The following is a 25,100-nucleotide window of genomic DNA, read 5'->3' as shown; positions in this document are numbered from 1 at the left end:
ACGTGACCTCAGTGGAATGTAGAGTCACACATGAAGAGGCTCTAAAAATGTGAGACCCCTGGAATACACTATACGTCTTTCTTTTTATCTTTGCCTTCTCTTTCAGCTGTCCAGTTTGCAAAGCAGAAAAAAAAAAGCATATCTTTCTTTAGGTGACTCTGAAACAATGCTTACCACCAAGGGTAGAGACAAGAGGTCTATCTCTCCTTGATAACTTGGAGTTCTCCCCAAAACCCTAAAGTGTAGGGCTCTTTGGGAGCCTGATGTGGCTGGTGCCTTTCCAAATACATGTTGGTGGGTTGAGTTTCTCCCCAGGTCATGGGGAATGCTTGGCCTGGAAGGGACTTTAGCTTCCCTGATGATTATCCCCAGTTTGGTAGGATGAAATTGGAATCTGTGTTGTAATAGAAGACACTTTCTACACTGAGCTGGGCTTTCTAACTTCTTGGATCTCTTCTCTTTTTTCAAATCACATTTGCAATCCTTACGGACCTCAGAGACACTTGTCTTTTTATCCAGCCCTAAGTCATTTTGCTGGACAGAATTTTGCTTTTTTTTCCCCTCCTTTCTGGATTAAACAAGGAGAAAGAAACACCCAATATTAGATAAACATACTTCTTCCTGCCTTGTTATACAGTTTTGTAAGTGATAGTAAAACCTCACTTATTCAGACTTACAATGATTGAAGGGCAGACCAGGTTAGTGAGTGACCTGAAATATTGAAAATTACAAAAAGGATGCATTGTTATAACTAATAGGTATATGTAATGACATGAATGAGTGGCTAAGAAAGTGTCCTCAGCATTCCCGGGTTAAGGTCTTTGCTGATTTGCTTTAATGCACTGAGAAATCCCATTTGCATTTAGCATGTTTCTTGTTGGTATCAAATATTTACTGCTGAACTATTTGAAAATAGCTTATCCTCCTGAGTAGTTTAGAATTACTCTTTTTTACATTGTTGCTGACATTAAAGAACATGTTATAAAATCTTTTGATGGTATAAACTTTATTTTATTTTTTGTGGAACGCAGGCCTCTCACTGTTGTGTCCTCTCCCACTGCGGAGCACAGGCTCCGGATGCACAGGCTCATTGGCCGTGGCTCACAGGCCCAGCCGCCCTGCGGCATGTGGGATCTTCCCGGACCGGGGCATGAACCCGCGTCCCCTGCATCGGCAGGCAGACTCTCAACCACTGTGCCACCAGGGAAGCCCTGATGGTATAAACTTTAGACCACTTTTTATCCAGCTAATGGTTAGCACATTATTGAGGACTGTATTAATTAGGCTTCAGCATGGATATTGTTTGGGGAAGTTGCTAAGACTCTGCTGAGGAATGATTAAGAGAAGGAGCAAAGCAGAGTCAAGGCATTCAACAAATGTTTTTTGAGCCTTTCTCTTTCCTGCCCAAACGGGACTTATGTGGTAAATTGGGCTAATATGGGTACAGTAGTTAAAAACAAAAATAAACAACACCCACACGTTCTACAAACCGCAATTTAGCCACAAGCACCTCTTCACCCCTCATATCTCTTTGCCAAAAGGCCAATGGATAAAATATAGTGATTTGAATTTCACTTCCTCTCCCTTAGTCAGCCCAAACTCTGGGAATCAGGAATACACAGTAGGAGGTAGTAAGAAGAGAAACAAAATCTGAATAACCACAAAAGCAAATGGCTTGTGGGTGAATTCTAAAGTAGACCACAGGAAAGGGAAATCATTAAAATATTTTGTTTTATCTGTGTGTGAGTGTGTGTGTACCTTTATCTGAGTCCCATGTCTTTTTCAAATAACATCTGGTCTCTTTTTGCAGGTATTTCCCTGCTCATCACTCCTCCACATCTTGAATGGGCCCCATGTTCATCTTTGAGCATTATTTTCATTTGAAGTCCAATGTTTTTTTCCTCAACTTAGCTAAAATAGCAACTACTTGTGAATTTCTTTACATTCTCTACTCCAGCTTCAATTTTTTGGCCAGCTTTTGAGAAGTTGGTCATAATAAAAATTCTGAACTCCATTTCCCTTATCTCCCCAATTTCTCTTTCTCATAGTTCAAATTTTGGTCTACTGATCTGACCCATTCTGTATACACAGAGGCTTTATTTTTTATTTTTCCTCTTTAATAAGTCCTCTGACCCAAAGGCTACACTATGCTCATCTGAAATCAATGAAGAGAGCCAGCAGAGAGCAAAGCACCATTCAATGTGGTGACATTTTGGGTGAGGACAAGAGATCCTGACTCATCCACAGAACATCAACACTATACCTGTGGATGAAAAATTGTCACATGCCATCTTGCCTCTATAAGGATGAAGTCACTAGGCACTGCAGTCACTGATCTTCAACACACTCTGAAAGGACTTCAGGGCAGAGATCAGGAATGAGGCGCTCTGTGCCCTGGGAAAAACTGGCAGAACGGGGCTATAGATAGTTATTTTCAGGAGAAGATTTTATGAGCACAAATTCTTGCATCTTCTCATACCTAGAAAAGCACTAAAATCGTTAACAGAGACATCTGCCCCTTATGACTAGTAGTAATCTTCTGCCAAAAATGTGTGCTTGACTGCATGTATCCGCCTTCACCCAAATCATATATATACTGACCTCCCCCCTTATCTCTTCGGAATAGTTCCTCAGAATTATCTGAGAAGCTGTATCTTGGGCTATAGTCTTCATTTTGCCCCAAATAAAACTTAACTCGCTACTCTCATGTTGTGCATTTTTTTCAGTCGACATACCAAGCCCAAATTCAGAGAATCCAGCTGGCATAAATAGCTTTCAGCATAAAGGACTCATGGATAGGGAAAGTCAGGGAGGTAAGATCTTCCGGTCATGGCTTCCTAGACCTCCTTATTGCTCCCCGTCTCCCGCTTTTCAGGGTCTCTGAGGATTCTGCGGGACACACCTGTCATTTCTGTTGTTGAGAATGCAACACGAGCAGCAGATTCCCTTGTTAACTTTAGTATCAGGATCAAGAATATTGCCCCAGTGGCCCCTATCTTCCTAGGAACTACCCCTCTGAAGCTGGGAGGTTGTGCTGATACCAACGGATGACTTGGTGGGTGGGTGGTAGGGCCCCAGTCTTTAACAGCTTTTAAAAAACCACTCACAGCAAGCATGTAGCAAAGCATGTGGTCAAAATCATCATATGAACAAACACATAAAATAATTGGCTAAGCATGTGACTAAGATGCATCCCACTGTAATTTGTAGAAGGAAGACACTAAGAAAGTGCTGTACTTTGCTGTTGGAAACATTGATTGTTTAAAAGGGGGAAATATCCTAGATTTTGATCCTATCAAGTGCATTTAAGAAACGCTCTAGGTGGATTTGTAGCTGGTGGTGTTGGCTGGCAAGTGGGCCAGCTAGTGATCACATCCACCAGGTAAGTTCAGCTGTACCTTGATTCTCTCAGCAGTTGCCTACACCTCCCCTACGCCAGTCTCATTGCCTCCCCAAGTGTCCTCCAAAAAAGTAATGCAGGAGGCTGAAAGTAAGAAAATAATTTATTTGGGGTCCTAAGAATTGCAATTTGGCAGACACAGATTCGGGTAATCCCGAAAGGGTGTTCCAGAGAAGAGAAAGAGTCAGGGGCTTATTAAGACAAAAGGCCACAGGTTTTTAAAAGTTGCCTGATAAGAATTGTGAACAACTCTGAGACAAGTCAGAAAATATTTGTCCTTAAGGAATCATGAGTTTTTTTTAGGATAAGGTCCAATTAGTAGATAAACTGTCATGAGTTATTTTAGGGTAAGAGTCCGATAAGTAGATAGGCTGTCATGAGTTTCTGGCAGATGTTCTGGATAACTTCATCAGGTCCAAAGGTCAGATTCCATCCAGGCTGAGATGTGCATAAGCCACATTTCCTTAATGGCCCCCTGGCTCCATTTTAGAGTGCTCTTAGCAATACCCACTCCATTTTGCTTTTCCTGTCACACAAGCTTCAACAATGCTAGAGCTTCCACTGGCTGCGTGTGAGAAGCACAGGTGTGTGGACCAGGACTGTGGGACACTTAGGGCAGAGAAGGACTCTGTGATGGGCAGAGTCTGAGAACTTGGCAGTCAAGCTTTCATTTCTACTCCTGCTGCTGCTACTGACTGACCTTTGTTCGATATTTCCTGTGCGCCAGGAACTTCATATACTTCATCTGTAGTCCTTACAACAACCTTGAATGGGAGGGGTTTTTTTCCTCTCCATTTTCTTGAGCTAAACCCATGGAACAGACAAGTTAAGACACATTGAATGTTGCACAGCTAGTAAGAGACAAAGATCCCACAAAGATGTCTGACCGTAAACCTGACCCTTTTACCTTGTACCCATGTCTCTCCAAGGATCATGGATTGACCTGCAGTATATAGAAACCCCTGCAATTGTGAGATGGCTTATGAAAAAATTTAGCCTGATTTTATGTACAATTCTATCTGATTATTCAGAGATAAACTCTCATTTTCCTTTGCAGGCACAATAGGCCCTCTGTGCAGCCCAAAACAACATTGTAAGCTCCTATCCAATTTCCTGTCCATATATCTTTTGGAGTAATTACGGCTCATTTCTCTAGGTTTTCCATTGATATCTATGTTTTGTTGATTCTTCTCCAGATGCATTGGAGGCACATGTCCAAATTAAATATCATTTATTTCCTGCCTCTTATTCTTAAGTTTCCTTTATCCTTTACTCTCTATGGGTTCTATGTTATATTCCAATTAGTATCTTACAAATCTGGGCTGCAGGTCATTAACTACACATTCATATTACTAGACAATAAACTGAAAGGATTCAATTCTACCTGTTATTTAATCTTGGACTCCTCATGATTAGACCCTGACCGTAGGTAATGCTTGGAAGACCACATCTGACCTTTAACTTGAACACCCAGTTCACACCTCTCATCCTCCTCAGCCCCCCAGGTCACTAGGCAGGGCATACTTATCTATAGCTCATAAATAAAAGTCAAGGCCAGCAAAATTGTAAGGCTTGTCCAGGCTCATGCAATGATACAACCAGGAGCAGGACTGAAAACTCTTGTGTCATGACTATAAAAGATCAAAACCATTCGTGCTTCACATGCGTTTTATATAAGAGTGATTGACAATTATTTATTAAATTGCACTTTGTTGGCATAAAAAACAGCTTTCAGGTTTTGATTTTAAGTGACTCTAGGCAAAGTTCCGACATCAATGAAGCCTGTTTTCAACCTCTGCAGCTTCCACTTTTAGTTCCTACCTCATGTTCAGTTCCTACGACCTCACTTCTCTGGTGGGTTATCCTCTGCCTGCCAACTCCACCTTCTAGGTCCCAACTTTGAAGCTCTGGCCTCTTGATGCTCTTCAAATCTCAATCTGATCATGAGGGTCCTTTGCCCCTCAAGTCAGAGGTTCAGCTTTTGGTGGATTCTCTGTCTGCGACATTTAAGCTCAAAGTTCCTTTAACAGAGAACAAAGCTTTTCATTCCTAAAGCCTAGCTGAGATGCAGGCATGGGCGAGAGGTGATACTTTGATTTACAGCCACATGAAGAACTGACTGACTCATGTCATATCTGCTCTTATGCCAGTTTTAATGAGCACAGAGAAGGGAGGGCAAGGGCATGAATATCTGAGGGGGTTGGTGCCAGAGGGATGCCCCTGAGAGAATGGATGAGGGACATAGCAGGGAGCCTGGGAATGTTCGCTTCAGAACGAGTGGCAATGGGTGGGTTTAAGAATGTTGCTGACTTCACCTTGGCACTGCTTGGTTGTGACCAAAAAAAAAAAAAAATCAAGTTTATTATTCATAACTGGAGAGGGTGTGGCAAAATAGATGGTAGAAATTAGTGCATCCTTTAGAAAAAAATTGTACTTTTGGCCAAGAGTCATAAAAATGTTCATGTCCTTTAATTAGTAATTCTTTTTCTGGGAATATAGCCTAAGGAAAGGGTCCCATATGTAACCTGCAAGTCTGCTCCACACTGTGGGGTACAACTACACATTTCCTAGTTGTTGCTTGAACTTCTGATGCTCTATTAGCAGGAAGTTAAGTGTGGATTTTTTGAGGGTCCTCCTACCCCTCATCTTTATTGGTCAAGAATACTGGGAGCTTATTCAGTCCCAAGAGGAACAGAGAAGAAGAAAATTGGACTGGTCCACAGCAGATCCTCCAGCGTCAGTTGCTGTTGGTCACTACCATCTGCTTCACTATTGGAAACAGACTAGGGCATCCATGTCCAGTGTTGTACTGGAGTCCCTGTTAGCTCCGGCACAGACCATAGGAGTTCTTTGAAGCCTGATAATCTCACGCCTCAGGGCTGAGCTTATTAATAGTCTCCACAGTTTGGCTCCTAAGGTTCCAGCTCAGAGGCCTTCATTGACAAGTTCAGTCATCCTTCGCAGAACAAGACACTGCAATAGGGTGGCTGGGTCCAGAGGAGTTTCTAGCCTCAGCTGAACGCTGAGTCCAAGCATCCACCATGTTACATCTTCAGTGATCAACTTTGTGCTCTGATAGCTCTCAGAGAGTAACTCTTTTAAAAGGGTTCTATGATACCTGAACACCAGAATAATGGGTATGTGTTTCCCCATTATTGCACAACTAAGGCAACCACTTAGTGATCTTTTATTGAACAAAAAATGTCAGCTTTTCTATTTTAAAAATAAAAATAAAATACCTATATGTGCGTGCAGATATTCATTGCACACTTGTTTATAGAAGTCAAATATGAAAAGAATCTGAAGATGCAACATCAGGCAGCTTGTAAAGTAAATTAGGATGTTTCTACTCTATAAGACAAGGTACAGCTATAAATGGTAATTAAGAAGATTATGAGAAAATATGGGTGTTTTCCCTCTGATTTTCCAAACTTTCTTTTAATTTGTCAAGTTAAAAAGAATAAAAGATTCTTCTAATTAACTACTGATATGCAGCTGTTGCCAACAGGACTTGACAATGATTCATTTGGTAAAGAGAGGGACACAGGGCTTAAAGATGACTTCTAAATGCTTGCCTTCAACAATAGGGTGAATATTGGGGATGTTTATTGAGATGGGGGAGGCAAAGTGGGGGACTGGGAAACCAAGAGCTTTGTTTGTCTATACAAAATTTGAGATGCCTCTTAGATGTCCATGTGGTGATACAGAGCAGGTGATACAGTGGCCTGTAGAGGCTTGAGCTCAGGGGAGAGGTCAGCAATATCAAGACTAGAAATTTTAAATTCGAGAGTCATCAGTATGTAGATGGTATTTAAAACATGAGATTAGGTATAGGGTATAGATGGATGATAGTATAAGAAGATCTAAGACAGAACCTCCAGTCATTGCAACATTTAGAAACCAGACAGAGAAGGGGAAACCAGCAAAAAAAGCCCTGAGGCAATGCAGCCAGTTAGGCAGGAGGAAAAGGGAAGAACATAGCATCCTGGAGGCTGGGAGAGAAGAGGATTTTAAGAAGGAAGGAGTGGTCAACCGTGTCAAATTCTACTGGGAAGTTGAGTAAGATGAAGACACTGAAGGGACCTTTGGATTGGCAAAAGAGGTTGTTCATGACCTTGAAATGAGCAGATTCACGAGCACAGAGAGGAGGAAGGCCTGGCTGGAGTCTGCTGAGCTAAGACTAGGAGATGAGGAAGTGGGCACTGACTACAGACAACTTTTCAGGAAGTTGTGCTATAAAAGAGCTAAGAAATGGGATTGTGCCTGGAGGGCGATATGAGATCAAGGGATTTTTATTTTTTAAAGGAAGCACTAGAACATGTCTGACTGCTCGTGGAAATGATTCAGGAGGGAGAGAGAAATTAATCGTGAAGGGGAGAGAGGTTAATTGCAGGAGGAAAGTCCTTGGGAAGGATGAGGATATGGAATCCTGAGCAGAAGTGGAGAGATTGGCCTTTAATGAAGTAGGCACACACACAGAGTCCTTGGCATAGTACCTGGCGCATGTAGCAAGAGCTCAGTAAGTACTTGCCACTGTTATTACAAGTGTCTGTCTCCTTGAATAATGAAGGGAAATAACAGTTGGCTGGTCCAACTTATAGCTCAAAAGTTAGGCAGCGAATAATTGCATCAGCAGTCTATATAGTCTGGCCAAAGAGGAAAAGGATGAAAAGATGGAGTGGCCCATCCTTCTCTTCTACAGCCCTGCTCAGACAGGGTAGACTCCCACAAGAGGGGTGTTCATGTATGCTTGCAAAATGGAAAGAGCCTAGTAATTGATGAATTGAATAACTGATATGACTGTCTCTTAATTTAGTCTGTCATTTTCTTTTTCACTGGATGGTGTTTGCCGAGTAATGATGTTCTTGAGTTCCTGAGAGCGATAACCAGGACAATGGGAAATGTGGGAAAAACCACAGCCTTAAAACCTCTGTTCTTGTGCAATCAGATGTAAACCACCCTAACTGCTGAGACACGTACCCAGAAGCGGTCATTTCATTGGCTCCTGCAGAGAAAACCTAACCAACTTGTGTAGCAACCCAAGAGACCCCAAGTTATAGCTGTTATTCCAGAAAGTACTGTATTTAAGCCAGGAATTCAGAGCTTTATCTACACGGAATGTTGTTTTTGATCATGTGGGCTCACTGTTGAAATAGACTGAGTTGATGTTCCTTGCCAAATAGCTGATGAAGAAAATGTCCGTATCTTCCAAAGCATTGTTAAAAAGGAAGAATTTCTATAAAAGAACACAACTCTCTGGTTACTTTCTCACTCAATAAAAATTCAGAATTAAAACAAAAGGGTATTAGGCAGCATTCATTGGAAACTAGCTAACAAAGTTAAGCAGAAAAATAACTTATTAAAAGAGTAGTGGAAATTACCCTGATGTCCATTTAAATAGAATGGATAAATGAATAGTGATATAGTCATACAATGAAATATACAATGAAAAAAGAACAGACCATCAATACACAGAACAGTATGACTATATCTCACAGACATAATATTGAGAAAAAGAAGCCAGATATTATGTACTGAGTATGTACCATATATTTTCATTTATATAAAGTCCAGAAACAGGCAAAATAAATCTATGGTGTTAGTGTCATGACAGTGGTTAATCTTTTGTTGTGGTGTAACTGAACAGGACCCTATGAGACCTTCCTGGGACAGACTCCCCCCATGTCCTCTGTGTGCCTCTTGTTTGTAGAAAATCTTTAGCCTCCTAGACCTTCCCTGGGTTCCAAAGAGCAAATTTAATTAGAAAAGTGAGAATGCAGAAACAAAGGAAAACAGTAAAGCAAGACAAAAACAATAGTTTAAACATTAAACAAAAGTCAAGAACCTTTAGTTCCTCCTCAGGGGCTATAGATAATATTCTGAGCCATATCCTTGAGCTGTTTTGCAGATACTGAAACCTCCACCAGGGGAAGAAGTCAACTGCTTGTTGACCACAAGCACATAGACCCTAGACCAATTAGTAGAACCAGAAAGTTGATGATGCTGACTTCGGATTACCTTACCACCAACCAATCAGAAGAATGTCCACGAGCTGATCACGCATCCTGCAATCCTCTCCCTCACCCTGTCTTCAAAAACCTTTCCCTGAAAGCCACCGGGAAGTTCGGGTCTTTTAAGCATTAGCCACCTGTACTCCTTGCTTGGTGCCCTGCAATAAATGCTGCACTTTCCTTCACAACAGCTGCATGTCAGTAGACTGGCTTTACTACGTGCTGGTGGAGTGGGGTGAGCAGAGCCAAGTTTGGTCCAGTAACAGTAGAGAGGCTGAACAGGGACATGGGGAGGGATTCAGGGTGTTGGTTACACAGATGTGCACAGTTTGGAAAATTCATTGAGCTGTATACTTTTTATATGTACTCTTTTCTCTATGTCTGTTTTCATGAAAGTTGCACAGGAGGACATCAAAAGAAGGGCTATTAGCAGGTTAAAATGTCACTAGTAAATGTTGGAGACACAGGTCTGGGCCTGTAGGTCCAAGCATACTTCCTAAATCTGGCACAGAACTTGAAGGAGCACATCTCTGCTGCTGTGGCTGAACACTAGACTCTATTGTTTGCTCTGAGGACCCTCTCTGTAGGACACGTATGTAGCACTGCCTGACATTTGATTATACATGCATTTATTTTCTGTCTCCCCAACTAGAATGTGAGCTGATTGCAGCCACATAGTAGGTACTCAGCAAATATTTATTTAATGCAGTTCTCTTGTTGATAACTGAGCAGAGCTCCCCTTCTCATGGATGCATGTTTTTTCTTTAGATACATTAATCTCATCAATCAAGGTCCAGTCAAGTCTTGCTGTTCAAAGGACACATTTGCTCTTTAAAGTGGTTTCCCATATTTCTTCTCTGATTCATCGGCATTGAGTTGAAAGATTTAGTCTCATCAGGCGATCTTATTTCCCGTAGTTCCAAGTTCGTAGCAGGGGAGTCATGTCACTGTGACCCCTACTTACCCCCAGCAGAAACATGCAATATCCTTCTGAACATGCAATTTGACCCAGAAATTGCTGAGGCAAGTTGTGAGGAAGATGGTAAACTAAGAGATGAGAAGCTGTCCATCAGCAGGAGAGTGATGAGGGGACTTCCTTCACTTATGTGGGACTGCAAAAACTCCTATGTTTACTGTTTCATTTTCACCCCATTGACACCAAGTCATTCATTTGTTGGGCCTTCTGGGGAATTCACCAGTGGAATCTTGCCCTTCCACTACACTTTCTATGTTTAGGATGTTTTAGGAAAGAACTGACTCTTTAGATGGAGAATCTCAGGGGATGCAGGGCATATCCTACCAGCTTTAAGCCTCATCTTGCCTCCCAAAACAAGGCATATGTGCTACCTGACCTGTGTTAGCCCCTCCAAGCCTGCCCTGTGCAGCAATGCACAGTGTCTCCCTGGGACACTGACCAGGACTTCAGGTCTGAGGATGGATGCCCTTGTCTTATCCTGCTGGAAAACAAATTAAAGAGAGAATGGATTGCCCCTTACACTCTTTTTTAAAAAACTTTTTTTTATTAGTTTCTGCTTTATAACAAAGTGAATCAGTCATACATATACATCCGTTCCCACATCCCTTCCCTCATGCATCTCCCTCCCTCCCACCCTCCCCATCCCACCCCTCCAGGCGGTCACAAAGCACCGAGCTGATCTCCCTGTGCTATGCGGCTGCTTCCCACTATCTATCTACCTCACGTTTGGTAGTGTATACATGTCCATGCCTCTCTTACGCTTTGTCACAGCTTACAGTTCCCCCTCCCCATACCCTCAAGTCCATTCTCAAGTAGGTCTGTGTCTTTATTCCCGTTTTACCCCTAGGTTCTTCATGACATTTTCTTAAAATTCCATATATATGTGTTAGCATACGGTATTTGTCTTTCTCTTTCTGACTTACTTCACTCTGTATGACAGACTCTAGGTCTATCCACCTCATTACAAGTAGCTCAGTTTCGTTTCTTTTTATGGCTGAGTAATATTCCATTGTATATATGTGCCACATCTTCTTTATCCATTCATCCGATGATGGACATTTATTTAGAATCCTCACACTTCTACTAAGCTGACTCTATTCTTCCCCCAAAATGGAAGGCCAGCGAATTATTCCATATTTTGTCCTACATTTCTCCATTTCATTCCTGAATGGGGGTGGTGGTGGATGGGTAGATAGTTTGGGAGGGAATGGCTGACAAAATTCAAAAGGCATCTCTATTTTCAGCTGAGAGAGTAGAAAAAAACAAAACCAAGAGCAAAACCCTGGGATGATTTCCTTCCACCACCCTCCTTTACCTGTTGACCTCTCCACTGCTTCCTCATGGCATCTCAATTTCTCTTTCTAGCTCCATCTTCTCCCTTTAGTTACCAAACTATGTTTTCAACTGCCCCATAGGCATTTTCACTGGCATTTACTAATCACATCTCAGATTCAACATAGCTAAAAGCAAATTAGTCATCTTTTATCCCATGGCAGGTTTTTCTTCTGGTTTCTTTATTTAGGTCAGTGACGGTATTGCCCTTCCCTTCACCCAGACTCAGTATCAAGCACTTCTGAAGGCTATTGTTTACTAAGTCTTGCCAATCCTGCTTCTCAAGAGTTTGATCCCTCCTTTTGGTTACTATCACCACCTTCTTAATTCAGGTCCTGCTTACCTCCCATCCATTCTAGCCTCCGTAAGAAACAGTCACACATAGTGATTAAGAGTAGGTAAGAATACTGCCTCTACTGCTTAGTAACTGCATGGCTCAGGCAAGTTACTTAAACACTCTAAGCCTCAATTTCTGCATCTATAAAATGGGATAATAATACCTCTTGCTAGGAGTACTCAATTGGAGTATATATGTATATAAAGTGCTACCAGCAAAGTACTCACTAACAGTAGTGATTATCACTATCTGTTCTCTCAGTACTCCAATTCATTTTACTCACCACTGTTAGACTTACCTCAACAAGGCAGCGCTGATCATTTTTTACAAACTCTCAGTGCCCACATTCATTATCTACCTAATACCTAACATTCCCATCCTGACATTCCAGAATTTTCCATAAAGTACTTGTTCCATCTTCTGACCTCTTAGTCCCTTCTATGCTCCCTGTGTTCCAGTCAAATGGACCTCTTTGCCCTTCCCCACACCATCTCTATACTACAGCCTGTGTGTATTTGCTTGTGCTATATCTTCTATTTTATTCCTTCCTTATCCTTCCAGGTCTAACACAAAATAGCTTCTTTCTTATGTTTGAATGTCTTTTTCTCTCCTTTTAAAGTCTCAGCATATAATCACACCTTTCTACAGGATGGTTCACTTTCTTCCTGGTCCTGTAGTTGCCTGTGTGTTCATCTTAACCTCTCCAGCTGGAGGAACCTCCATTCCCCCAACCTCAAGTCTCTACGTATCAGGGTGAAAACTGGAACATTCAAGCATTCATTTCCCCCATCTGCCAACAAGATGCAAAATAACCAATTTGAACAAATTCTCCACCACATCAGTTGGCTAGATGAATGTTTGATGAACAAATAAGAGCCAAGGCTGGGAAAATAATTGAGACTATGAGAAAGGGAAATGATCTGATTGTTCTAGCTTAAGCAAAGTTCTGTTCACCCCATTTCATTCCCTGTTAATTCCCCTGCTTCTAAGCTCTCTGCTTTAGTGATTAGGAATGCAAGATTCCATGCAGGATGGGGTAGGTCAATTCCTATTTCTTGAATGTTTTTCAAATGAAACTTGTGCTTTTAGCAACAATGGATATAAATGTCAGTTCTCTTTAAACTCTTTTAGGACTCTCAGAAAATATTTGTTTTTCCAGTGGCTGCTTCTTTCAGAATCCATGCTAGTTTCTTTAAAACCCTTAAATTTACAATAAAATCCTTAAAATTATGAGTAGCAGTACTTTCTTCCAGACACTGACCACAGACGGGAGGGTGTGGGAGGAAAAGTATGAATCCTGCCAGAAAGCAATGCTTTAAAAATATGAGGTTAAATTTCATTTTGAAAAGTTTTAACACAAATTCCCTTCCCTCCAGAGCCCTACCTCACTTCATACTATTTTTTGCTCAATTCAAGAGTGTTTTTAAAAAATCTGTTTAAAAAATTTAAACAAAGAAATCAAGAAGATATTGTCAGTTTTAAGAGGAATATAAATTTAGGAAATATTTTATGAATGAGGCTAGGCCATTCAGCCTTAAAAGAATTATAAAAGCTTAAAATGTTTGTGTGTATGATCCTGCTTTTATAATTTTAATTTTTTGCATTGAAATATACCACACGGCACTGTTGACCCATGGTTCCACGAATGGCACTCAGACATGTCAGGTTTGCTTGATGGACTTATCTGTCTACAAAATACTTTTAAAAATTTATTTATTTATTTATTTATTTATTTTTGGCTGCGTTGGGTCTTCATTGCTGCGCGAGGGCTTTCTCTAGTTGCGGCGAGAAGGGGCTAATCTTTGTTGTGGTGCACAGGCTTCTCATTGCAGTGGCTTCTCTTGTTGTGGAGCACGGGCTCTAGGCACGCGGGCTTCAGTAATTGTGGTATGTGGGCTCCGTAATTGTGGCTCGTGGGCTCTAGAGCGCAGGTTCAGTAGCTGTGACACATGGGCTTAGTTGCTCCGTGACATGTGGGATCTTCCCAGACAAGGGATCGAATCTGTGTCCCCTGCATTGGCAGGTTGATTCTTAACTACTGTGCCACCAGGAAAGTCCCAATACTTCCTTTATTATTGTTTTGAAATTCATTTCTCTGATTTATTTTTACCTTTGCTTATGATGTTCTGAGTATATTTGTATTTGCTTTCCTCTTTCCCTTTTTAAAAAATAATTTTCTTAGGAAAAATTTCAAGCATACATAAAAGTAGAGAAAACAGAATAATGAACTTTAAATATCAATCACTCATATTCTAGAATTATCAGTATTTCCCCACTTTTCCTTCATCTATACCTTTATCTTTCTTCTCCCTTTCTTTTGGCTGAAGTATGTTAAAGCAAATCCCCAAATCATGTCATTTCACCCCTATGTATTTATATGTGTGTTGCAAAAATATCGGTGGTTTCTTACATACCACCATACTATTATCACACCTATCAAAACCAACAAGAGTTTATTGGTATCGTCTAGCACACAGACTGAAATCAAATTTCCCTTATTGTCTTAATGTGTTGCATTACACTTGGTTTGCTCATATCAGGATCTAAGCAAGGTCTATGCATTTTATTGAGTTGTTCGGGACTGGAGAAGAGTTTTAGGGTTTGGTAAGGGAGGGCAGGTGAAGCAGGTGAAGGGTGGGAGAGTACTGTGAACTGGGGGGAAAGGCTTTTGAATCATGATCTTCAAGAGGCACAAGTAAAGGTTGAAACTATTCAGCTGCTAGATAGTAGTTACATTACTTTAAATGTAACTCCCTGCAGAGACTGAAATTTGAGGGAATCCAGGATTTGTTCTGTTCATGGACATGACTTCCAGAGGAACTAGTCTATCTCCTCCATCCCATCTTATTCCAGTTAATATCATAGAATTCCCTTCCCAGACAGAAAAAATATTTAGAGTCTTCCAGAGTAGGCATTGCTAGCCATCCATTACAAAATTAGTTATTCCTGTTTCTGAGACATATTATGTGTAATCTCAATCTCTTTACCTACTACTCCATTCTCGGTAAAATAGACGTTGTGTTTGATAAGTCTAAACGTGCCCTGTGTCGATTTTAATGGCTTCTAAGTCTGCTAACCATAGCAGGATATATGTCAGCACCTCTAGTGTTAACAGTTTAGCCTATAAAAATGAATTCTAATGCAATCTGGGAGTATTGTGCAACCCACCTGTTCGTTAATATTTCACCAGCTGTGGATCCTAGTGAAAAATAGGTCTAATTCAAAGGTTTCACTTCAAATATATTTTCTTTGGCTCTGGAGACAAAAGTAATTGGCAATAAACAGTGGTAGGGGCAGCTTCTGTCAACGCACAGTGTCAGTCAGGGAAGAACTCTCAACTCCTACAGCTCTTCCCAGCAGACTTCAAACACATATTTTTCATCCAACAGGGAGTCCTCCAGCCTCCTAATCACCGACCCAGTGGGATCCCAAGTTGCTGGGAATTTCATAAAGCAAAATTCCCCAGGGAGTTTCAACAGAGGTGCTCAGGAAGCCAAAACCCCATTAGCTCTTTGGCCCAACTCAAAAGCCCAGCTGCAGAATAGCCTCCCACACTCTAGGCCCCAGTCACTCTCGTTCAGCAGCTGCATTGTTCTTCTCAGTGTCAACTGCTGTCCATAACAGGGTAACTCTTGAAAGTGAGAGTGGAATAGATGGGGCAGGGTTGGGGAGAAAACACCATCATACCCACTGTCATTATCATGCCATATGTTTCTATAGTACTCTATGGTTGCAAATTATGTTCATGAACATGGTACTCTTGATCCTCATAGTGACTCTGTAAGGTAGAGAATGTAAGAGCATCTTTAACTTTTTTTTTTTTTTCCTGTACGCCGGCCTCTCACTGTTGTGGCCTCTCCCATTGCAGAGCACAGGCTCCGGATGCGCAGGCTCAGCAGCCATGGCTCACGGGCCCAGCCGCTCTGCGGCATATGGGATCCTCCCGGACCGGGGCACAAACCCGTATCCCCTGCACCGGCAGGCAGACTCTCAACCACTGCGCCACTAGGGAAGCCCTTTAACTTTGTTTTATACATAAGCCAACTGAGGCACCCTGAGGTTAAGGGCAGTGTCCAAGTCCTACACGTGGCAGAGCTAGAACCAAAGTATTGGTCTTTGGCCTTCATTCCAGTGCCTTGTCCTCCTCCCCATGTGGGCTCAGTCTAGGCTTGGCCCAGCCTTTGACTGAGTTTCCTAACTGGTGGACCCAGCTCACTTGTGCAAAGGAGAGGTCTTCCTCAGTCTTTGGGAACTTGAGTGGACCTGGGGTGACACAGGTCAGTAACCTCTGCCTCAAATGACCTAATCTTTTTACCTTAGGACCATAAAATTGTTGTCATTGTCTGTGTGTACAATGACATGGAAAATGTTGTAAATCATTATCTTAAAGGAAAATTTAAATGTTCCCTCTTTCCACTGAATTTTATATCTGACAGCCAGTTTGTATGCCTGGCCCTAAAGAGTCAGGTTCATCAATCAGAACTAGAAAATAAAATTTAATTGACTACTTGTCAGTGAATTTTTAAAATCTACAATATTTTCCCCGGTGAGCCTCTTGGAACATACATTGTGGGTTGAAGGCTATTTGAATGTTTCTTTTTGAACACTTTATGGTCAGTTGCCATGGAAAAACTTTTTGTTTCTTTTCTCTCTCTCCTCCAATGGAGTAATTAGTCTCCATCTCCCCCACCTCTGTATATTTAGGCTAGGTTCCCTATCTACCCTCTACTTCCTGGTATTTAGTTCTGACACAAAATAAGTCAGTCCCATTGCTTGGAGTAATTTCTTTGTTTATACAAATTGGATTAGCTCATGTCATTACTTTCACTTGGGCTATTGTGAAAATTTTTCTTTTCTCCGTGGGTTTTGTTTTTATTAAGTTTTTCAGTTCTGCTCTTGATTTGGGTCGAAAGGCCAATTAATGGAAACATGGCCACAGGCAAAATTAAGCTGTTCATTTTATTAATTAAAATGTTTTCTTAATTTTTAAATTTATTTTTTGTCCAATTTTGAAAGGTTACTTTCCATTTACAGTTATTACAAAATATTGGTGGGCTTCCCTGGTGGCACAGTGGTTGAGAGTCCGCCTGCTGTTGCAGGGGATACGGGTTCGTGCCGCGGTCCAGGAAGATCCCACATGCCGCAGAGCGGCTGGGCCCATGAGCCATGGCCGCTGAGCCTGCGTGTCCGGAGTCTGTGCTCCGCAACGGGAGAGGCCACAACAGTGAGAGGCCCACGTACAGCAAAAAAAAATACATATATATATATATATATATATATATATATATATATATAGGCTCTATTCCCCATCCTTGAGCCTATCTTACCCCCCATAGTTTGTACCTTCCACTCCCCTGTCCTTATACTGCGCCTCCCTGCCCCGTAACCACTAGTTTGTTCTCTATATCTGTGAGTCTGCCTCTTTTTTGTTATATTCACTAGTTTGTTGTAATTTTTAGATTCCACGTATAAGTGATATCATACAGTATATTTGTCTTTCTCTATCTGACTTATTTCACTTAGCATAATGCCCTCCAGGTCCATCCATGTTGCTGCAGATGGCAAAATTTCATTCTTTTTTATGGATGAGCAGTATTCCATCTTCTTTATCCATTCCTCTGTAGATGGACACTTAGGTTGCTTCCATGTCTTGGCAATTGTAAATAATGCTGCTAGGAACATTGGGGTGCATGTATCTTTTTGAATTAGTGTTTTTGTTTTTTTTGATATATACCCAGAAGTAGAATTGATGGGTTATATGGTAGTTCCATTTTTAGTTTTTTGAGAAACTTCCATACTGTTTTCCACAGTGGCTGCACCAATTTACATTCCTATCAACAGTGTACGAGGGTTCCCTTTTCTCCACATCCTTGCCAACATTTGTTAGTTGTGTCCTTTTTGATCATAGCCCTTCTGACAGGTGTGAGGTGGTATCTTGTTGTGATTTCGATTTGCATTTCCCTGATGATTAGTGATGTTCAGCATCTTTTCATGTGCTTGTTGGCCAAGATGTTCATTTTAAATACATATCAATTCCTCTATCTTCACCTATTCTGGCCTCTTCCCTTAATCATTCTAGTATACCTTAGGACCCTGTACCCAGAGCCTTACATATTTTCTATCCTCTCGCCATTAACTCATATTGAGAAAGTCAATTCACACTGAGGTATATGAATATTACCTCTTAATGGTGCTCATTTTATTATTTACAAAACTGTTTCTCACAGGCTTCTGGGTGTAGGGGTGATTTCTAGTGAAGAAGTGTTTTTGTGTTGATCTGTCCCAGAAGAGCATCTGGGTTATCTTTTGCATGAGGAACCAACCAATGATCCATGGGAAGACTGCTGTACTCATTGTGAACCTTTTCATTCAAGTGACAGAAATTCAACTCAACTAGCTTAAACAAAAAGATAATGTATTTTCTCATGTAACTGAAAAGTCCATGGGTATGTTTCAGTTATGCCTGGATCCACAGTCTCAGACCATATCATAAGGGCCCAGTCTCTTTCCAACTCTTGGTTCTGCTTTATCCTCTGTGGACTCTCTTTTCACATAGACTCTCCCTTCCTGATGGACCAGTGGCCATCAGCAACTTCACAATTACATCCTTGTGGCTACAAGTCCAGAAGTAAAGAGTTGGAATCTTATCCAGTTCTTTAAAGACGAGTCTAGAATTAATTCTGATTGGCTCTGTTTGGTTCCTGTCTACATCTTTGAGCCAGTCCTTTGGCCCAGGAGAGGGAATGTTTTGAGTGGCAAAGTCTGGGTAACATGTCCACCCCTGGAGTCATAGATTGATTGAGTATGGACTAAAAGTGGAGTAAGAATGGTCCCCTAAAGCACAATCAGGGTGACAGGAAGGCACAAAACAATTGTCTACTTCAACTGGTAATGAAAACATTTAGATGGCCAGTCTAAGAACAGTGTGGACAGACAAGTAACTCACCTTGAGGTGGGAGAGAATCCAGGTGTGTGGCAGACCTATCATTTTTTAATGTTCTTGGTACTAAAAAAAAAAAAAATTATTCTGACCGAACCTCTAGAGAATTTGTTCTAAGTTTGTGGTTGGAGAAACAAGTTCAGAGAAGTGGAGAGGGGGAGCAAAGGGGGCACCTGTAAGAGATCTGGAAGCTTAGCTTCTACATATACAGAATACCAGGGCACCATAAAAAGACTAGAGCACAAAGACACCATGTTAGGAACCTAGTTAGAGAACCATGAGATTGGTTGGCAAAGACCTCTCTTATCTCAGAGAGAGCTGAAGCAAGGCTATAAGAGTGATAAGGTCAACAGATATGAGGATAGAATTAATGAAAGCACAGAAAAATAGTAAGACCAGGTTCCAGTGTCACAGCAAGGTCAGCCAGTATAGCAGCAGCAGCCAATGCATAAAGCACAGCAGTTAATGGCTAGTAATTCTGGACCCAGACACACCTTAACTCATATCCTCACACTTCCTGACTGTGTAAACCTGGGTACATTTCCTCCTCTAAGTGGGAATAATGATATTGTGCCTCCCTCTTTGGGTTGTGTGAGGACTGAATAATATCTCAGATGTGAAAGAGCTTAGCACAACACTCAGTAAATAGTAGCTGGTGGGAACTAGATGTTAAAATTTTTGAAGTTGTCATTCTAAGTTCTCAGAAGCCATTTTGGGTGAATAATGTCTGGAATTCTGGGAAGAATTACATGAGCGGTCCCTTTGGGATTTGCAGTTTTAAGGCAATTATCTACCTCTTGGAGGAATTTTTGATTTGGGATTTAGATGCTGTCGTCATACCTCGTCAGGCTGTGCTGTTTCCTCTCTAACCCCATATCTATTTGCTAACGTAAGTGTAAAGAAGAAGGAATCCTTCGTAGGAACAAGGATTTGCAGTTCACATTTATTAAACTATCTGATGATCAGAGCTGGACCTAAGGGAGGGCACACAGCAGGGAAGGACTACTGATCAAGAGGGGAGGGGACTGTGGACTAATGACTCCCATCTAACACTAGGGTCCACCAGCCCAATGCAAATGATGTGTCTTAGACAAGTGTGTGTGTGTGTGTGTGTGTGTGCGCGCACACATGCATATACTGAAGGAATTTAACACTTGGAGTCAGAGCACTCCAGATGTCCACAGTTTTATTCTGAACACCTGGGACCTAGCCTGGCACAGAAAGAGCAACCTTCCCTTCCAGCAAGATTGGGCTGGAGCTGTTGGAAGTGGGGTTACAGGCAGCCCCTGCCTTGACATGACTGTGAAACACGTCAAAGCAGCAGCAGCTCTCTCTGGAATTTCATCTTCCCCTTCTGCCTTCAGCAGCTGAGGTTAGATTTAACATTTTTTTTAAAAAGGGGGCGCATCTGACCTTCTAACCCACCCAAAGGCAAATTTGGGGGTCATTACCCAATGACACTGAATAGGACAAATGTCTTTTATGAGCCTTTAACTGCAGTGACGACATATTAACAACCCTTATCAGTTATGAAATCGGACTTGAGGACCAATGACAGTCATTAACATTCCTGGAGCTGTGCTGGCCTGTTACTGGTAAATAATTTCAACCCCTGATATGCCTGCTAATTAGAAGAGAATGGCTGCCAACTTTCCATTGCTTCTTTGACCCCACATGCCACATAAATGAAATGTCGGAAAAGAATAAAAGTTGAAATGCCTAACCTGGAATAATATTTAGAAACCTCAGGGAAGGTCAAGATTCAAAAAAAAAAAAAAAAAGAGCTTGATGCCGGTCCAAGAATCTTCCTCTTGGAAATATATAACAATAGGTCTAGAGGTTTCTCCATTACCCTTTAACTGCTCCCAGAGTGCTGGTTAAGTGATGGCCAGGAATTAAGTGGCAAAGAGAAACAGGTTGAATCTTGCCCTTTATCCCTTAATTAGTCTCACCCTAAACCCCACCCCACAAGCTCTTTTGAACAAGGAGGTTAGAGGAGAAATAAAAGTCAAGAGCGAGAATTATGGGAGAAGACAGGCAAATATTCTGAATCATTGATTCTTAAAGCTGGCTGCACATTGGAGTCACCTGGGGAGCCTTAAAAATACTGATGCCTGAATCCTGTCCCCAAAGATTCTGCTTTCAATGGTATAGGGTATGACCTAGGCATCAGGATTTTATAAAGCTCCCCAGGGGGGCTTCCCTGGTAGCGCAGTGGTTGAGAGTCCGCCTGCCGATGCAGGGGACACGGGTTCGTGCCCCAGTCCGGGAAGATCCCACATGCCGCGGAGCGGCTGGGCCCGTGAGCCATGGCTACTGAGCCTGCACGTCCGGAGCCTGTGCTCCACAGCGGGAGAGGCCACAGTGATGAGAGGCCCACGTACCACGAAAAAAACAAACAAACAAGCTCCCCAGGGGGATGCAGCCAAGGTTGAAAACCATTGTTTTAATATAACTCAGAAGAGAGAATCAGGAAATGAATTTGTGATCACCTCGTACCTGGCAAGACTCCTTAATGGTAGTGTTTCTTAACCCTGGCTGAATATCAGAATCATCTAGGCAGCTTTTAAAACATCCAATGCCAGGATCCCACTGCAGTCAAATTAATTCAGGGTCTCTAGCAGTTGGATATGAGCAGTAGCGTTATAAAATATTGATTCTCCTTTGAGCCACGATCAAGAACTACTAAGACATAGTTCTCAAACTTTTAGCATACCTAGAAATCACCCAGTGAGACTATTAAAAATATATATTCTTGCATTCTCTCCCCAGAGGGTGGGCCTATAACAGACCCCGCAGGTGATTTTGAGGAAGGTGATCATTAAGACCACTCTTATCCATTGCTCTTATTGTTTTCTCATGCTGACCAAGATGTGCTTTGCTCAACAAAAATGCACCTCTGCCATCTGGTCTTTGGTGGTTCTCAATTGAAGGGGTGGGGAGGGGAAGCAGTACCACCTTCCTGGGGGCATTTGGAAGTATCTAGGCTTATCTTCAAATGATCATGGTTGAAGCTGCAGCAGATATTTAGTGAATGAAGGTCATGGATGCCAAACAGCCTGTCCTACAAAAAGAATTGTCCTGGCCAAAGATCAATAGTGCTTTCAGTGAGAGACACTAGAAGGTGAAATGGTTTGGATTGTGTGTGACCTGAAATATCAAGGTAGAGATTTTAGCACCAGGTAGCCATCAAGGTCAGTGGCCATTAGATTTGAGGAAAGGTCTCAAAGTTCAGGAAGCCAAGAAATGTGGAAAAGCATCTTTCCCAGATATCTACATTTCTCTCTTCTCCTTGTCTCTCCAAGGAGGCAATTCTAACTCCTTCACCCTAACCCTGGCCTCCGTCTCTATTAGGGACTCAGATATGGACCCCAAAGTCCTCTGCTCATTTTTGGTGAAGTCACAACACAGGCAGTACTTCCACTCGCCCCCAGACTGTCATCCTAGTCAGGTGACCTTGGGCGATTCACATAATCAAGCAGAGCTTGTGTTCTCCATCTGCAAAATCAGTAGGTTGAGCTGTGTGGTTTCTACAGCCCCATTTATTTCCAGCATTTAATGGTTCTATTCCAGGTTAGGAAGTCTTGGTCTCAGTAGAGAACTGTCTCAAGATATCATTCCTATCTGTTCAGTTGACACCTGAAATACCGTTACTGGAGCCAAATTTTGAATCTACAATGAGAGATCAGGCTTAAACTAAATTGTCCTGAAAGAAGGGTTACATTGACTTGAATTCCATCTCAGGACCTAGTAACTATCACATGGACCTTATCTGAGAGCAGAGTTTGATTCAGTGACATATATTCACTTTTTCCCCCCCATTAAACATTAATTATGTACTCTTTGTCCTAGGTCCAGGTTTCTATTGACATTTTGGGGTCTAGTAACATTTTGTTGTGGGAGGGCTATCCCGTGCACTGGAGGATGTTTATCTGTATCCCTGGCCTCTATTCACTGGGAGTTAGGAGGACTGCCCTCCAGTCATGTAAACCAAAAATGTCTACAGACATTGCCAAATATCCCCTGGGGAAAAATGCCACTCCTAGTTGGGAAGCACTGTCCTAGATGTTGGGGATGTGATGACTAAGATCCATGCCCTACTCACAAGTATCTCATGGTCCAGAAGTGAGGAGAGACCCATTAAACAGGTATGATACCTCAAGGGGGTGTTGTGATGAAGTATGCAGGGTATTTAGGGAGCAGAAAGGGCACTAGGTCAAGGAACAGTCTCCTGGGCTGAGTCTTCATGGATTAGTAGGAGTTGGCCAAGTAAAGGCCAAGGTGAGGTGGTGTAGCACAGGTGACAGCAGAAATACAGACAGAGAAATAGCTTGGGGTGGGTGATGGATGTCTTGCTCAACCGTAAGGCAGAGGGCAGGTAGAGGTGACATTGAAGAGGCAGGCAAGGCTTTGTAAGCCTTCTCAGATGTTTTTTTCTAGGAAACAGGAGGCAGGGGACAAACATGCTCAGCTTTACATTGTAAATAGGTCCACTACACCTCTCTGAAAAGTCTGGATTGTAGCAGACACGTTCCAAGGATGTTGAAACAGGAAATCCATGCAAGAGAAGGTGAAGGCCTGAGCCCAGGCAAGGGGTGAGGCGCTGGAGAGGAGACAGGAGTAGGGTGCTGAGGAGGCAGTATCCCAGGAGCAGCAAGGGAGACGCCTTTGCACCCAGGGCCAGGACCCACATTCCAGTGAAGGTACACAAAGCATCAATATCGAACAAAACCATCATCCATCTATCATCTGTCTATCTATCTATCATCTATCTGTCATCTATCTATCTATCTATCTATCATCTATCTATCATCTATCTATCTATCTATCTATCTATCTATCTATCTATCTATCTATCTATCATCTATCTATCTATCTATCTATCTTTGTAACTAACCCATCGGCCAGCCAAGCTTTTGACTAGTTTTAAATATGTCAGGAAAGACAAGCCTTCTTTCATTTGCAGCTCTGCAGCCGGTGGGTGGTTTGCTGACAGCCAACTGTGCTCTGTAAGAGAGCTCGCCTTTACATTTCCACATGCTCCTCGGCAGATCCAAACCATAATGGGCCACCCTGGGGAATTTCTGGAGTCAGGAGGGCTTCAACCATTACCAGCTGCTAACGCTGCTGCCCTAATTTCGGCCAAATGGACCCTGAGAGCTAGGTTGATGAAGATTGCAGGGAAGAAGCAAGAGGCACATGCTGGGCTGACAGACAGTTTGGCACAGGTGTGATGGCTAGTTGGGGAGCTGTGTGTTTTCCCAGAGCCCCTGAAATCTTTCCTTGGTGGTAACTAAATTGTGCCATGAGTTACATTCGAGTTCCTTTAAGTCAGAGATCAAGCTGGACAAACAGCAGGGATGTAATAAGTACGTGTGAAATCGAACCAACAAGAGAGCAAAAACTTTTCCTCAGCTTCAATAAAGCTCCCAGGAGGGAAGCAGGAGTGACACCTGAAATCTTGGAGTCCAGGTGGAGACAGGACAAGTGTTTGTAACCTGGAGGACCGGGGTTATTTTGACATGCAGAGCTGACCTGAGGCAAACCCAAGAATTAGACAAACTCTATTTTTCTACCTTTGTTTTCATGCCATCCCTGGCTTCCCAGGGCTCCTCACTTAGGCTGTTAGGTAGGACCATGCCAGATGGCACTCTGCTTCTAGATTTATCCTTCAGTCCTCCACCCCATGCGAACTCATCTCCTCTAGGACCTGTGCTGACATGCTCTGCTCTCTGATCTTGGGGAATGTCGTTCATGAATGTTAAATAACAGCAGAAGTCCTCCATATTCTGTAAGTGAAAGGTTTTTTTCTGCTTGGCTCTGTAAGGGTATAGATTTCCAGTTGCAAAATTTGGGTAGGTGAGGAGAGGCTTGATGGGCTTTGAACTGATGACACAATGATGGGCAAGAAGAGACAGGAAGTCTCTTCCTCAGAAATATCTACCTTCATGGTAGACCATTTAGAGATTTATTGGCATTGAGCTCTGTGTTTAGAATGAATTGCTTTACATTGGAACATAATATCCTCCGCTGATTGAGATAAAATTCTGGGAATAGAAATTTTGCCTGAGCTTGAGAGGAGAAAGGAGGAATGTTGTGTTTTG

This window comes from Mesoplodon densirostris, chromosome 14, assembly GCF_025265405.1.
Source record: "Mesoplodon densirostris isolate mMesDen1 chromosome 14, mMesDen1 primary haplotype, whole genome shotgun sequence".
In the NCBI taxonomy this organism is placed as follows: domain Eukaryota; kingdom Metazoa; phylum Chordata; class Mammalia; order Artiodactyla; family Ziphiidae; genus Mesoplodon; species Mesoplodon densirostris.
This window is presented reverse-complemented; position numbering follows the sequence as displayed.